Source organism: Anser anser, assembly GCF_964211835.1.
Source record: "Anser anser genome assembly, chromosome: 2".
In the NCBI taxonomy this organism is placed as follows: domain Eukaryota; kingdom Metazoa; phylum Chordata; class Aves; order Anseriformes; family Anatidae; genus Anser; species Anser anser.
Window position 1 is genome coordinate 130,628,721 of NC_139721.1, and position 14,076 is coordinate 130,642,796.

Below are 14,076 nucleotides of genomic sequence, written 5' to 3' on the forward strand. Positions count from 1 at the left end.
TTACCTACAAGCCAAACACCACTAAGCCAGAAACCACCAACCAGTACAGTCTCACAGTAACAAGATATTAATAGCCCATGGAAAAATCAACATGTAATTTTATATTATGGTACTTACTGCAGTCCCTGTATTTATTTATTTATTATTTTTTTAGTTCTGACCTAACTGTAACACGAGAAAAGGTGGTGGAGTGACATACATAAGTGTGTGTTCCTTTTAATTTGTAATATATTCAAAATGTGGTTGGAAATTTCCTATATGATTTGTTTTAAGGAACATTCACTTCAATCTTTTATTACAGCAAGCTAGGAATTTCACATACAAATTTTGTTGTTGCTTTCCGTTTGAACAAGACTATCATCCTTTAATATAGAAAAAAGCATGTAATAATCCTGAACTGACACATCTCACCCCTCGTGACGGGGCTGTCTGTGGGCCTGCTTTTTCCATCTTTAGTTATATGGACTCCTCTCATACATGAGCTCCTCTTTATTGTTATTCTTTGTGCTTACGTAAGTAAACACAAAACAGTTTTCATTAGATATCAGAGAACACACTTGCATTTTACTTGTATTAATCTTTAAGGAAGACACCCACATACATACAGGTAAGTAGGCACTGTCAGAATAGATGCCTAAGCACATCAGTGCTTTTACTTTAAGGTTAAAATGACAGTAGAGATGTTTATATAGATAGTAGTGGCCAATGACCTGAACTGGGTTGAAGCATACCTAATGACTGTCTGGTCCTTCTTCATTTCTATGCATGCTCTACTGTTTCTACTGATCTTACTTGTTGTCCCTTCTTGTGCAAGTTCCTTTTGACATAAGTGACTTGGAACCGCCTATTGCCACATTTCCTAATGCGTTTGATATTTCTTTATCCTCACACACAGGCCACAGAATACTTTTAAATGGCATTGATCAATCTCTTGATGTCAAAATGCCAAATCCAGGAACTTGCTGGTTAACAATTCAATGAGAGCCTAATCTGGATTCCACTAGGCCCATCTCCTTCTTGTAGCAGTATGCAAGCAGATTAGCAAACTTTCAGTGTCTCTCAGCCATTCCCTCTGAAGCTGGTTCAGAAGTGCAAAGCTTTTCCCTGATTTCAGGAGTGTTAAAATAGCAGAAAAATCATCAAGCACAAGAGAAAGAATGCAGACACAGCTCCTCCAAAACTTGCCTTCTAGCAATAAAAAGCAAGCTTGAAAGGAAGAGTTCATCCAGCAAATGGGGTTTTTAGGATAAGGTGCTACACATATAACACCATTCTCGCAGGCAAGCTGAGAGCTGTGCTCAGTGTGCAAAGGAAAAGCTTTCAGTCAGAGCAGGACTTTCAAAGAATTCTGGAAGTTCGAAGTGATGCCGAGGAGCCTGAGGAAACACAAAGGCTGGCGGGGCTGAATTGCAGGCTTGCTCTGAGGACTCCTTGGATCTTAAGGATGCTTTGCTCATGTTTGTATTCTGATCCCAAGGCGAGATTAGACACTTGGGAAAACACTGTGTTAATCTACTCCACAGTGATTCACGCTGGTCACTAGACTGAAGTCCTGCTGAAAAGTTTTAAAGCTAAGCAACAATATGGGAAGCAGAGCCAAACCAGCAGTGTTATTTCTAAGGCTCTGTTCCAAAACTACTGTCTCGTCTTCTCATGCAGCTTAGTCTTCAAAAGAGGTCAATTTAATACTAAAAATTACCAAGATGTGGGGTCAATAAATCTTTTTTAAAGTGATAAACCACAAAGTGCCCCATGAATTGATCTACTTCATGTTGCCATGGACTTTGTAATCTTCCTTTTTTTTTCCATATTCCCAAGTACTTCATTCTGTTCTCTCCTTGAAACTTGGAGGCTTTGGGTTTCTCCCTCTCCCAAGATAGTTATCATTGGCCAGTGCATCAAACAACTTCTTCTAGTGAACTCCAGCCGCAGAACAAATACACCACCTACCAAACCAAAGGCGCCCTATTCAAATCACAGGCCCGTTTGGCAGCCAGCTCCTCTCATACCATTATATCCAGAGCAAACCATAAATCTTTTGCCTTGGACACTACTTGCTACCTCAGGCGTGTAAAACTAGCTATTACAACAATTTTAGTAAAACGATCAGCTGCTAGAAAGGCATTGTGCTGTATGTAGGTGCAAAACATTTCACTAGGTTAGTTTCATACAGGTCTATCTTTCATTTTTCACAGTTCAAGTCCTTCCTTCTAGCAAGCTTGAATCCTTTTATTTTTTGTATCTGCTGGTCGTGTTTCCTGTTTGTTTGGCTTTAAGTTCTTCGTTAGACTCTTTTCTTTTTGTTTTGTTTTGTTTGTCTTTTAGTGTGTTTTCCTTTTGCCTGTGTGGTCTCTTGCATTCCTTGTGAGCTCAGAAACATGTCTTGCAGGACATTTGCAGGAACTATCACCGCACGTGATTCAATGTCAGGAAGAAACTCCCCATTACTGCCTTAGCTAAAATGTAGGTTTGAAAACGCAAGACCAAAATTGTATCTATCAAAATCAGATTGAATTGTCATAGGACTTTGTTTAAACCCAACTGGTTTTGTCTTCAGATTAGTCTAAAAGGAATTCCTGACGCTGCAGAAGGTGTGGGGAAGTAATAACTCCTCCTAACAACTCCTCAGTGGAAACTGCTGGAAGAGCTAGGCACAGGAGGGTACTTTTTTTTTTTTTCTTTGTTGAAAATAAGGAGAAATGCTTTGAACTGCACTGCTCCATACTATGCATTGGAATTTAGCATAGTCTGTAACATAGTAGATTATTCTAATACATATTCTGGTTTAGCACACAAGCAGAAGTTTTAGGAAGGCGCTTAAAATGATAATCCAAACAGAGTGATTTTGGAGTATATGCAGAGAGCTTTCATGGCAACTGTCAAAAGGCACGTGTGTCCCAGGCAGACCTGAAGCCTGGGTGCTGGCTGGTTGGTTGTTCCCTCAGTCACCTTTTGTACCCCTCCTAAATTCTTGCTAATGCTGCCTCAGTAATGCATGGGAGTAAGAGAGGAAGGAAGAGTTTGAAGTATTTGTTTATAAATGGTTTACCTCCAGGGCTGTACAAAACTGCATACGTTACTTTCCACCTTCTGAACTCGGTTCAGATCCATTTGATTGCTCAGGTGCTTTGTCCTTTGAGGTAGTTTTGCTGCCTTTCAAGTTTCTTGGGGAAAGATTTTTTTATTTATTTTTTCTCCTGCTGCCATCTCTGATCCAGCTAACTAGGAATGCTACAGAGCGAGTGTGAAATGCCATTAGGTCATAATTTCTCGTCCATAAGTGTAACAGGTTTGACCAAGCTCCTTTCCTCCTAAGGTTCACAGCCCAGAGAAGAGGCTAGCTCTGAAGGATAGCTTTTCCTGCGTCATATAACATTAAAGTCCTTATGTCAGAGGAGAACAAAAGTGATTTAAAACTTTTTTTCCCCCCTCTTGCCATTCAAAAGCAATGTATAACCTCACACTGTGTGCTTCTACAATGAGACTGAGCAGGGAATTTGCCCTGCACAGGTAGTTTATGAATCAACAGGATATTTTTAGCACAGTGTGTCACGGACTCAGGTCTGAAGATATGCTGCTTGTCTTGCAAGATATTTCTTATTTTGCCTTATTTTGAATACTCCAGCTAACCTTCCTGGAGCTCATGCTTAGCCACAAATAGAAGAGAGCTTGTTCCTTTCCTAAACAGTCTTCGGAGGGAGGCTCAAGGTTGTTTACTGACAAATTTAAGAAACTGCAGGAAATCAGTGAAAAAGAAGCAATTTGCATAAATGTCCCATCTAAAATGAAATATAAGAGCACAAAATTTGTAGAGGAAATCCAAGTCTGAAAAGTAATTGCACTTGTTTAGATTAAATACAAGACAGCATTTTAATAAGGAAGCAAAACCTCTGGCTAAAGTGTTATTTTCCAGCTTTTCTCTTATTTTATGTTTAAAATTAGGTGGATTCTCCTCAGATCCATAATCCCCAATAAATTAACCTGTCCAAATAACACATGCATAGGATAAAACTATACCTTTGATTTTGATTGCATTGCTTATGGTTGCAATTTAGGTACTCTTGATTCCAAACATTTTTGTTCCTGGGGACTTGGACACCCTTAAAGTGCTGAGAGAATCTCAGTTCTTACATGGGTCTAGTGAAGTTGTTGGTTGCAAATAGATAAACATGTCTCTTTTTGCTGATAAATGACTTAGAAGCATAATTTTTCAAATATGGTTCTATGTCTATGGAGTATCACTGTTCTTTTATAGGGACTATGGATTTGCACTCTTGTAACCTAGAATTTAGTTTTGAATGGGACAGATTTTATCTGTAAATATAATTCCTAAATATCCAACAGAACTACAGGAAGTGTTAGCTGAACTGTGACATAGGTACAAATAAACTGACATAATTAAGGAAATACAAGTTCTTGAAGTCTTACAAATCGGCAATTGAATTTGTATCTCATGGCCAACTTGATATAACAAAACCAGTTTATTAGCAGAAGTACCTTGCTTTCTGCTCTAGAGCTATGTTAGCACTGTGTTGACTTCACATTACATGACTTTACCACACCTTAGTACCAGCGCTTGGCATTAAAACAGAAGAAATTGTGCTAAAATAAAAGGTTGCAATAGGATGTGACATTTAAATAGAGCAGAGCATCCTGTCGGGCAAGGAGGTTTACCCTCCTTGCTTGCAGGTTCCCTTCAACATGAATATGGAAGTACTTGGCTAATGTGAAAGAGGATGAGGATTTACCAACCGATAGTGCCACTAAGGATCTCGTTTTAAACAAGTGTATCATGACAAAGGTGGTTTTTTGTTTGGTTGGTTGGTTTTTGTTTGTTTGTTTTTCCCAGTATAGATTAGTAAACTGAAAGATAATTCCTAATTTGCTTTGAGTATGGGTAGTACCTTATTACACTACTAGAGGACAGGCAAATTTTAAAGACTTTTTACTATGGCCGTACAAAATACTCCTTAAATGAAGTATATCACAGGTTGTATGTATTTCAGTTAGAGCACATGTACAACAAATGTATTATATGTTAATCAGAAAGCTCTATCACTCCACTTGCATATCCTCAAGCCTTTCTGCATTATGTTACATTTAGCAGCATAATTCCCACCTCAACCATTCTGTGATTCTGTGATTTGGAGGAACAGTTTTGCAAGTACTCTGGAGCTTCTGGATTTCTGAAAATCAGGCTTTTAGAAATGCGGGACTCTTTCCACGCACCCTTCTGAAATGTGCATTGTCCCTAATGTAAAAACTGCAGCACCCTTATGGATAAGCATGACAGTGCTTCTGTGTCTATTTCTCTTCACAGTTTGTCATTTTTGGACTTGAGTAGTACAGCTTGCTCATTCCTGACTCCTCTGTCTATTTTTTTCTCTATGCCCATCTTTAGAGATGTCCTGTACTATCTTAGCACTGTTTTCTTTTCAGGACACTGGGGGTGGCAGGCAGGGAGGGGAGGAAGGGGGAATGTTCTTCATAAAACTCTAGCCTATTAAGTTCTTCTTCAATTTCTTCTTTTTTTTTTTTTTTTTTAAGTGGAGCTATCATCAACTGGCTAAGTTACAACACCCTAAAGGCGGCTTGCATAATCCGTATTTTCTATAGATCATGCAAAGACATGTGTATACACTGCTAAATATATATACATATACAAAATACAAGATCCATCAAAATATATAGTGGCAAAGGCAATGCCTGTACAATTTTTTTTTTTTAATATATATATATTCTTTGGGTGAGAAACAAGAAAATATGTATGAACTGTTATATGGGAAGATTAGAGCATATGCTCACACCTGTTCAGTAAGTGGGAAGTAGTGTCATCTAGTGGTTAGCTCAAAGCTAAATGGGACAAGAGCTGTAATTCTGTATATAGTAACAAAAGTTTAATTCATACATTGCTATATTGTGTAACTTAAAAGAAACTATTTCTATGTCTCAATGATTCAGCCAGGAAACAGGAAAACAGTAAAGTCAATTGGAAAATCATACACTGAAATATCAGAAATATATAAATTCTGTCTCATTCTTCTCAGATGGACACTTTCATTTTTTTGCATCTCATCCCATCCCATACAATGTTTTCCTCTGATGGTGCAGACCTCTTGAGACAATTTGATCGACCTTCTGTCTACCCTCTTCCATGCAATATAGGTTGAGAGCTACTCTGGCAGGGCACCAGTACATTACCATATATAGAGATAAGTACGTTTACGTTGAAACTTACAGTAACTGAAGTTAGTTCAGTCTTCAGAAATATAAGAATAAACAAGTCTATTTATGCATAGTAATGCTTTATAAGATGGAACTAGCTTCATTTCAAAGCTGCTTCTTATTGTTTCTTCTTACAACAACACGATTGTTAGAAATCATGTAGACTACAGTACTCCTTAGTATCACTTCTGGGTGCAGGAAAACATGGACATGAGCACGTGCTTACAGCTGACAGAAATGGTAGTGTTAAGCACATACTTAAAGCTAAGTGTGTGATTAATTTCTCTCTTCTCTCCAGATTCGGGGTTTCTAATATGAACAAAGTACTGTCTGCTTTTAATTTTTAACGTCAAAGGACTTAAAGCTCTAATTTACAGCTACTTCTTATATGAAAATCACTGTAGGGTGTTAACATAAAAGCTAACTTGGACCTGGATGCAATGTTATTAGCATGATTACTTGCTATGGAATCTTAATGAGAGTTTCATCTATTAAAATTAAAGAAAATAAAATCTACTGAAACAGTTGAATGAAGGACTAAACACATTAGAATGGAGCAATTATAAACAGGACTTTTCCAGCTGCCCTTGCTAACAGGCAACTCTAAAATAACAGCAACGCATGTCTTAAGTTTCTGCTAACAAAGCTGATTTCTGACCAGAAGGCTAGAGTATTCTTTTTCATCTATTAAGGCCTGAAAGTGACAGTTCTTCGTCATATCCCTAATATTTCCTTTTCAGCTCACCAAGGCCAAAATGTCATCTTTTCTTGTAAAACAAAAAATCAAAGCCAAATGGTTAAAATGCAAAGTTTTGGTTAAACAAACAGTCAGTATTTCAGTGGTTTTATCTGCAGCCTGCAGAGCAACTAAACAAAGCCAAGATATTGTCCATCTCTCTGACAGACAAAGAGCCTCAGAGGTCCAGAATGACATGCCCGGGGCTGGCACGTGATTAGAGTAATTAAATTAAATAGCAGGAAACATGTTTTCCATATGCCATTGCCTGGCCACACACAAACTGTAACAGTAAATCTTTTATATTACATTGGTTCAGGGTAATGTATAACTATCTTAAAAATGCGTGATGCCCACAAAAATAAAGTTAAAGGGAATATAGTAGCATACTCAACTGGCTCCCTGGCTTTGGTCATTGGCTTGAAATGTCAAACAAGTTCATTCCTTATTTATTTATTTTTAAAGGCACAGCTCAAAATGCCCTGAGCATGTGAACATCCAGGAAGCATTACTGGGTTTACACTGGCAGGTAGTGCTGGTGCTCTGATTCAAAGGAAAAAGAAAAAATCTCCAAGTAAAGTTAAAAGAAACATCTTCGGTACCTTACAACGTGAGGTTCTAACACATTTCTCTCAGGCTTTTGCATTAATCAGGCCCTCCAAATGTGTATTCAAAAAGATTATTTTTAGTTGTTTTCTACAGCAACATGATCTCAAATTACTTTGTTTTCATGGGCAGTTGTTAGGAAAGACAGCATGTTTATCCATGCCATAATACAGTCAGAGTTGCCAGTCAGTGGTATCATGTGTCATCAATGAATTTACTTGTAGTTGACCTGTTAAGATCACCTAGAACACTTACTAATCTCTTTTTGATTCATCTTTCAGTGGTTGATGGTGCCAAATTAAATCATTGTTATTTTTATTATTTTGCACAATAAGAACGAGGTTGCAAATCAGTTTAGAAGGAACTTTTAAACAGTGATGTCACTGATTAAATGTCCAGTCCTTGAGATTTTTGGGAGGTGACACACAGGAACGTTTACTATAAATGATAAATTCTGTAGGCTGCATAATACTCTTGACATGAAGAGAATTAAGAATTTGGGGAAAACCATTTCAGCACACAAAAAAGCTGTCCTTTAAATTAAATTTTAAAGGAAAAAAGTGCTTTCTAGTCCAGTATGTATTGGATAATTTCATAATAATTTTAGATATTCCATCTACACTTTATGCATTTCCTTAACCAAGAATGCTCAGATAAGCATTCAGTTTCTGATATCAGGTTCAGCACTGAATTGGAGTATTAAGTTTAATAATTGATAATAATTCAATGAAATTAAAATACAGACTTTCATCTGGAAAAATAAATGTAAACTTACGTTTAAAAGGTAGGATAATAATGATGATAGAAAACTGATGCTTGACTCAATCTTTACTTACTACAGTATTCTCAAGTTATTGAAAGTTATTGATTCAAGATGTAATAGGTATGGACAATTAGGAATTGGAACTTTTGTTCTTATACACCTTTGAATATTTTCTTTACTAACTAATCTCCATTATTTGATCTGGAAAAGATCTGGTTAGGAAGAGATGGACCTGTTCTCTGAGATGAGGAGGGCTCTTAAGCCTAACTACGAGAGCTGCTGTAGGATGTTTTATGGCCTCTTCTCCCTCTCCTCATCCTCTGCCCACCATTGCTTCCCACAGAAGTGCCAAAACAAGGAAGATGCCTTATCGTCTGCCTGCTTTCCTGCTCCACGGCTGGACTTGGCCTTCTGCCACTGTCCCTTCCCTGCCAGAGAAGCCAGGTCCCTCCACAAGAGGCCCCAGCACATCTGTGAAGAAGCGGTTACTGAAGGTAATTGTGGCCTTTCTGGAGATTATCTCATTTTTGCTAGACCCCTATGGCCTTCAGAAGGCAAATTCAAAGAGGTCTGCAGAGGGTCTGATGCACCTGAGGATGCCTGCAGGTCTGCCCTTGGGCCATGGGTGGGAGAAGGGGCTGGGGAAGGCCGTGGTGAGGAGTAATTTGCTGAAGGGGAGTAACAGAGGGGTAGCTTTGTTTGCACCTGTTCTTCTTGTCTTGCAAAATGCATTCTTGGAAAGCAGCTCTGATTTTCAGGCTCTGGTGCTTCCTCAACACTAACTGCTTAGCCAAGTGCTGGGAGGAGCCACTTTCCCTATGGCCCTCCACAACAGTTTCAGTGGCACAGAGAGAACTTAATCCACGGAGTGAAGTTAGTAGCATTTCTTTGTCCTCATAATGCCATTGTGTACTTAAGACCTATGAAGCCAACTGAAAATGTGGTCCAGCAGCTCCTGCCAGCGTTAACAAAACTGACTTAGTTTTGCCCTCGGTGAATTGTTCAGACCAAAGAATTTGGACAGCTGTGTGGTTTTTGTTGGTTTTCCTCTGCCCTGGTCTCTCAAATTATCCACCCTACTCCTCGTTCCCGAGACCTGCTATAAACCCCAAGGACCTCCTCTAGCACAGCTTCCCACATGCTAAAGGCAGGGACCAAGCACAGCGGCTGTTTCTGTGGCAGCAACTGGAGAGGTAGTGTCTCACCAGTGATGGTGCAGCCCTGTAACAGTGACCTGCAGAGGAGGTTCTCAGTTTTGGTAGGAGTATCTAGCTGCAAGACTGTATTTTTCAGTTTATTTTGCATGGAGTATCTCAGCCCTGCAGTCAGCTGCAGGCCTTGAATCTCCTGGTTTGGTTGGGCCCAAGCACTTAGTACAGTGAATCAGCTTTGCGTAACATGGAGGAGTGAAGTATCATATATATATTGGTCCTTCCTGACATAAATTACTGTTGCACTTACACAATTCTGCAGGTTGAATGCAACCAACTTCAGCAGGACTGCATCTCCATTTTCTAACTTGCCTTAAGTGGTGGTATAAATCCTCCTCCATTTCTAAGCACCTCACCTGACCACGATTATTTTTCCCTTTTCAATACTTAGCATCTATATTAAAGGGGGGGGGGAGGGGAGGGGGAAGGAGGTGGGAGAACCAGCAGTACATCAATAGCAGCTTGCTGTGTGTCAAACATAAAGCATTCTTTCTTGTGACTTTCTTAATTCTGAGCTGAAGCTATCAATCATGCTGACAAAGAGCATGTAAAGACAGTAGAGCCGATCCTGGTAAGATGTAAAAAGCTTCAAAAATTTTTCCTTCTCTGTTAATGTACCTACCAATTTTTGAGTATCTGTCTATAAGTTAATATTCAGCCTCTCGCAATGACACTAAATGGCCATGACAGCAAGGAGAACCAAACACTGATTCCTTTCTATAACCGACCGGTTTAGTTCACAGTATCTTTTCACAAAGGTTAATGCTGCATGTATTTTGACCAAAGTCTGCAGAATCCATGACAAGGCCTACTTTCTGCAGAAGCAGCCAAAGCAGAGCTATTCAAGTGAGATATCCCTGGGCTGAACCTGTGGTGATGGCACCTGTATTCAGTGCTGCAATTTGATTTTCTGTCAGAAACACTACCAGAGACTGATTTGAAGTCCTCTGCATAAAATCAGTAGCTTAAGAAAACTAAAACTTACACAGAAGCTAATGGGAAACTATGACAAAAGACCTGCACAAGTGCAGGTAAATGGAGAACGAAAACATTCTATAAAGAAAAGAAAGGAAGATGTCAAGGGATGTGCTGTTGGCACCTGTGATGCCCTAAGGTGAGGTGTCAAAATGGATCAGAACAGGTGAGAACTGAGGGAACCCTGATGACCACCTGTTCCCATGTGCGGTCAGGTGGCTGAGCGACTGAGCTCTCTAGTGTGTGGTGACTCTTAAGCTTGTATTTTCAGTAGAGGAAGATCTAGGAAAGCAAGCTTAGGAACAGCTGTTCTCTATAGCTATTCTGTTCATGGGGAAGAGCATTTTTCAACGTTTCTGCCCAGTGCTACTTCTGGCTCCGCTCAGTAATAGAAATCAGCTTTAAAATCTGCAAACTGCCACCTAAAAATATCCCAGCACCCTTCTCAATGGGTGCAAAAGGAAAAGATTAAAGAAAGCATTGGAGACCAATACTTCACAAAATGCTTTAGGTGAGCAGTACCTTGCTAAACCCTCACCATTGCTGCACTCTTGTAGCTGCAATTTTCACAAGCTTCTTTGCTGAGGAAATGCGGGCAGTCTGAGCAGAAAGACCTCCTCGGCCTCCTGGGGATCCAAAGGTCACAGGCCAGGCCATGAGAGGAGACAGATTATGAACTGCTTTCTGCATTAGAGCACCTATGTCTCCAAGGCATTCAGGCTGAGTTGCTCTTCCAGGGCATTAACCAATGGAGCTTTATTAAGACTTAGTCAGCAGTGTGCTGAGAAGTGCATGTATTCACTGTCATATTTTAAGGGAAGGAAAAAATGAAAACTTGTGTGTGTGCATGCGCCTGTCTGTCAGGGAGAGAGAAAAACATTTGGAGGTCAGAACAGAGCTCTTCCAAACACAAAGCATTTAAAGAAGTAGCTTTCTAAGAACACATAATCCTCTTCAATGAGAATAATAATAATAATAAAAAAACCATGCTGTCTGATACAGGAAATGATAAATTGCCCATTGGTATGAAAGTAATATCATCTGACTGTCAAAATGTGAAGTGATAATTATTGGGATCTGGACTTACAGGCTTTTGATTCATGCTAGTTATGTACCCCTGCTTAAGTAATTTTGCCTGGTGTTGCCCCAGCAGCTTTCACTGACAGAAGTGTGCAGTACCAAAATACTATATCGTAAGTATCTGAAGGAGGAAAAGAAGCATCAATAATTTGGGATCAAAAAATATAAGCACTATCAACATTATTCTGTGCTGCTATCAGTGAAATGAAAAACTTTGTTATTTTGTAATGTACTGATAAAACATTTGCCATATAGTTGTTCAGACATCTCAGTTCTCAATTTAGTTATGCGATAAAATAAGTCTTATTGCCTTCTACATCTGCAGTGTACAATAGCAGAGACAAACAAAATAGCAATCAACTCCTTGGCATTAAGTAGATTTGATACTTTCTGAAAAAAAAAAGATCATTTTCACATCCAACTGGGAGAGGCCAATTACTTGTAGAAATTCTTATTATTATGCCTTTTCACATAGAATTGGCATTAAAAAATTGAATTATACTTCCCGTAGTATTGGATAATGAACAGTCAAAAACTTTATGGACAGACCCTTAAGAGCAAAGAAGACACAAAGCTGGCTAAATATTTAGAGACTTATGTAAAAGAATGAAAAAATTTCACAAAACAAATCCAGCACCACAGTTCTCTCCCTCCAACCTCCCCACTCCTTCCCTAGGATAGTCTAAGGCTCAGGTATGAATAAAGAAATCCTAATGCTAGCCTATATTATTTGGGGGTTGTACTGGGCCTGTGCACTCACAGAACTGAAGAAGGACATTACAGTACAAGGTTAGTGTCTCTCTTACTGGCTGCACAGTTACAGGAGATGACTAAGGTAGCCTAAGGAAAAGAAAAAAAGTGAATTGATCTAGTACAGATCAGAAAGACTTGTGGTTACAACATCATTTAGGGAGGGCAGAAGGGAGTAGAGAAGATGGAAGGTTTCTTTAGAAGTCTGACATTCAAAAGTTACATTTCCATTTCTCATTTCCCTTCTGGGTCTTCACAGCACTTATCAAGGTCAAAAATGCTGCAACTCGCCATCAACATGGAAGAACCAAGTGTGCAGCCAACTTCCCTTATGATTCAGGGCTATGTACTGTTAGAATCAACAGAGATACTTCATGGCAACTATGGAAAAGTAAAACCAAAGCCACAAAGGTGCTGAGCCAGATTCAAACCATCTCATTTAATCAGCTAATTAAGGCACTGAATTGGTTACAAGTAAGTATCTGGACTGTCAAAGTAACTCTAGTTATTAAGGTCCCCATGTAGTCATCCCAGAGAACTAGGCACTGCTGAAGTATGATTTCAAGTTAGTGAGCTAGTACCCTTTAACTTTCAGCTGCTGCTGAAGCAACCCTTGGGGTCTCTAATAGCTGTGTGTGCCTACATGTAGCCATTCACTACCAGCATTAAAGGCCAAAGTCAGCCTGTATGGGCTTTATGAGGTATGGGGCCAGCTAAGCAACAGGAGCACACCTGAGTCCAGGGGACCAGAAAGCAGGGCACACATAGCGGATACCCCTTGTGCAGCAGAATGAGTGAGCATGGCTGGGAAGCCCAGAGCATCCCCCATTCTGCCTTGCAACTGGCTATGTGTTTTGGGCTTGTTGTTGTTCTTGTGTTGTTTTTTTTTTTTTTTCCTTTTATTGTAATTCTAAAGTAGGCTGAGTTATAAGAGGAAAAAAAAAATGCAAAGCGCACAATCTACTAAACGCAAAGCACAGTCTATCAATTGCAATGATAAAATGCCACAAAAAAAAATCAACAGGATTCCACTAGAGCAGTGAAGAAGATAAAATTATGATGCTTGTCTTCTGTTTGCCTGAACAGTAATTTAGCATATAATGTTCTACACTATATTCTTCTATTGAGAAACCAGGTACAGAAGCACTGCTACCACCCAAATGATGGGAACTGCATAAGGAAATCAGAAACTAAACAAATAAATGAAAAGCAAACAAACTACCCTTAAGTGGGATAAGTAGGACATGCTGCTAGTGGGACAGAATACAATAAGGAAATTAACTCGCCTTAGCTAATTTTGGCTTCAAATTGTGAAGTGTTCGTAAGGGGGAGAAATAAGTAAACATTTTTAGATTGGTGCTTGGGAGTAATGTTTATAGATTATACCTCAGAATGCCAGTGAAGACAAAAACAGGGTATAGTTAGCTTAAATAACATATAGAAGTCTTAGTGATCTTGATGATAACGAAGATGGAATGAAGATGGTGCATGAATGAATTGCTGAATAGAGAGGAGGAGTAGCGGCAGTGTCTGGAGTCCTGTTTTGCTGAGGCATTCAACTTTTAATCCTATTTTGTTAACATCAGAAGATGAAAAAGGCTAGCATCCAGTAACTCGTGTTTTTATTGAGTTTATAAATATTATGAAGCATTTTCCCTTGTTTGGTAGTAATTACTTCTAAACTGGCATCTACACTGGCTTTATTTTTGTGGACAACAGGACAGACTAAG

General features: G+C 39.1%; 1 protein-coding gene and 1 long non-coding RNA gene across 3 annotated transcripts in view; one reads left to right on the forward strand and one right to left on the reverse strand.

Annotated features, from left to right (window-relative positions):
- HDAC9 (histone deacetylase 9) overlaps positions 1-14,076 on the reverse strand; it is a 479,837-nt gene that overhangs the window by 174,421 nt on the left and 291,340 nt on the right. The window lies entirely within an intron of this gene.
- The window catches only part of LOC310895126, a 34,900-nt gene that overhangs the window by 17,349 nt on the left and 3,475 nt on the right, over positions 1-14,076 (forward strand). The window contains exon 2 of the long non-coding RNA XR_014580470.1: positions 8,674-8,824. This is a non-coding gene — a long non-coding RNA (uncharacterized lncRNA). The remainder of the gene's footprint in view (positions 1-8,673; positions 8,825-14,076) is intronic.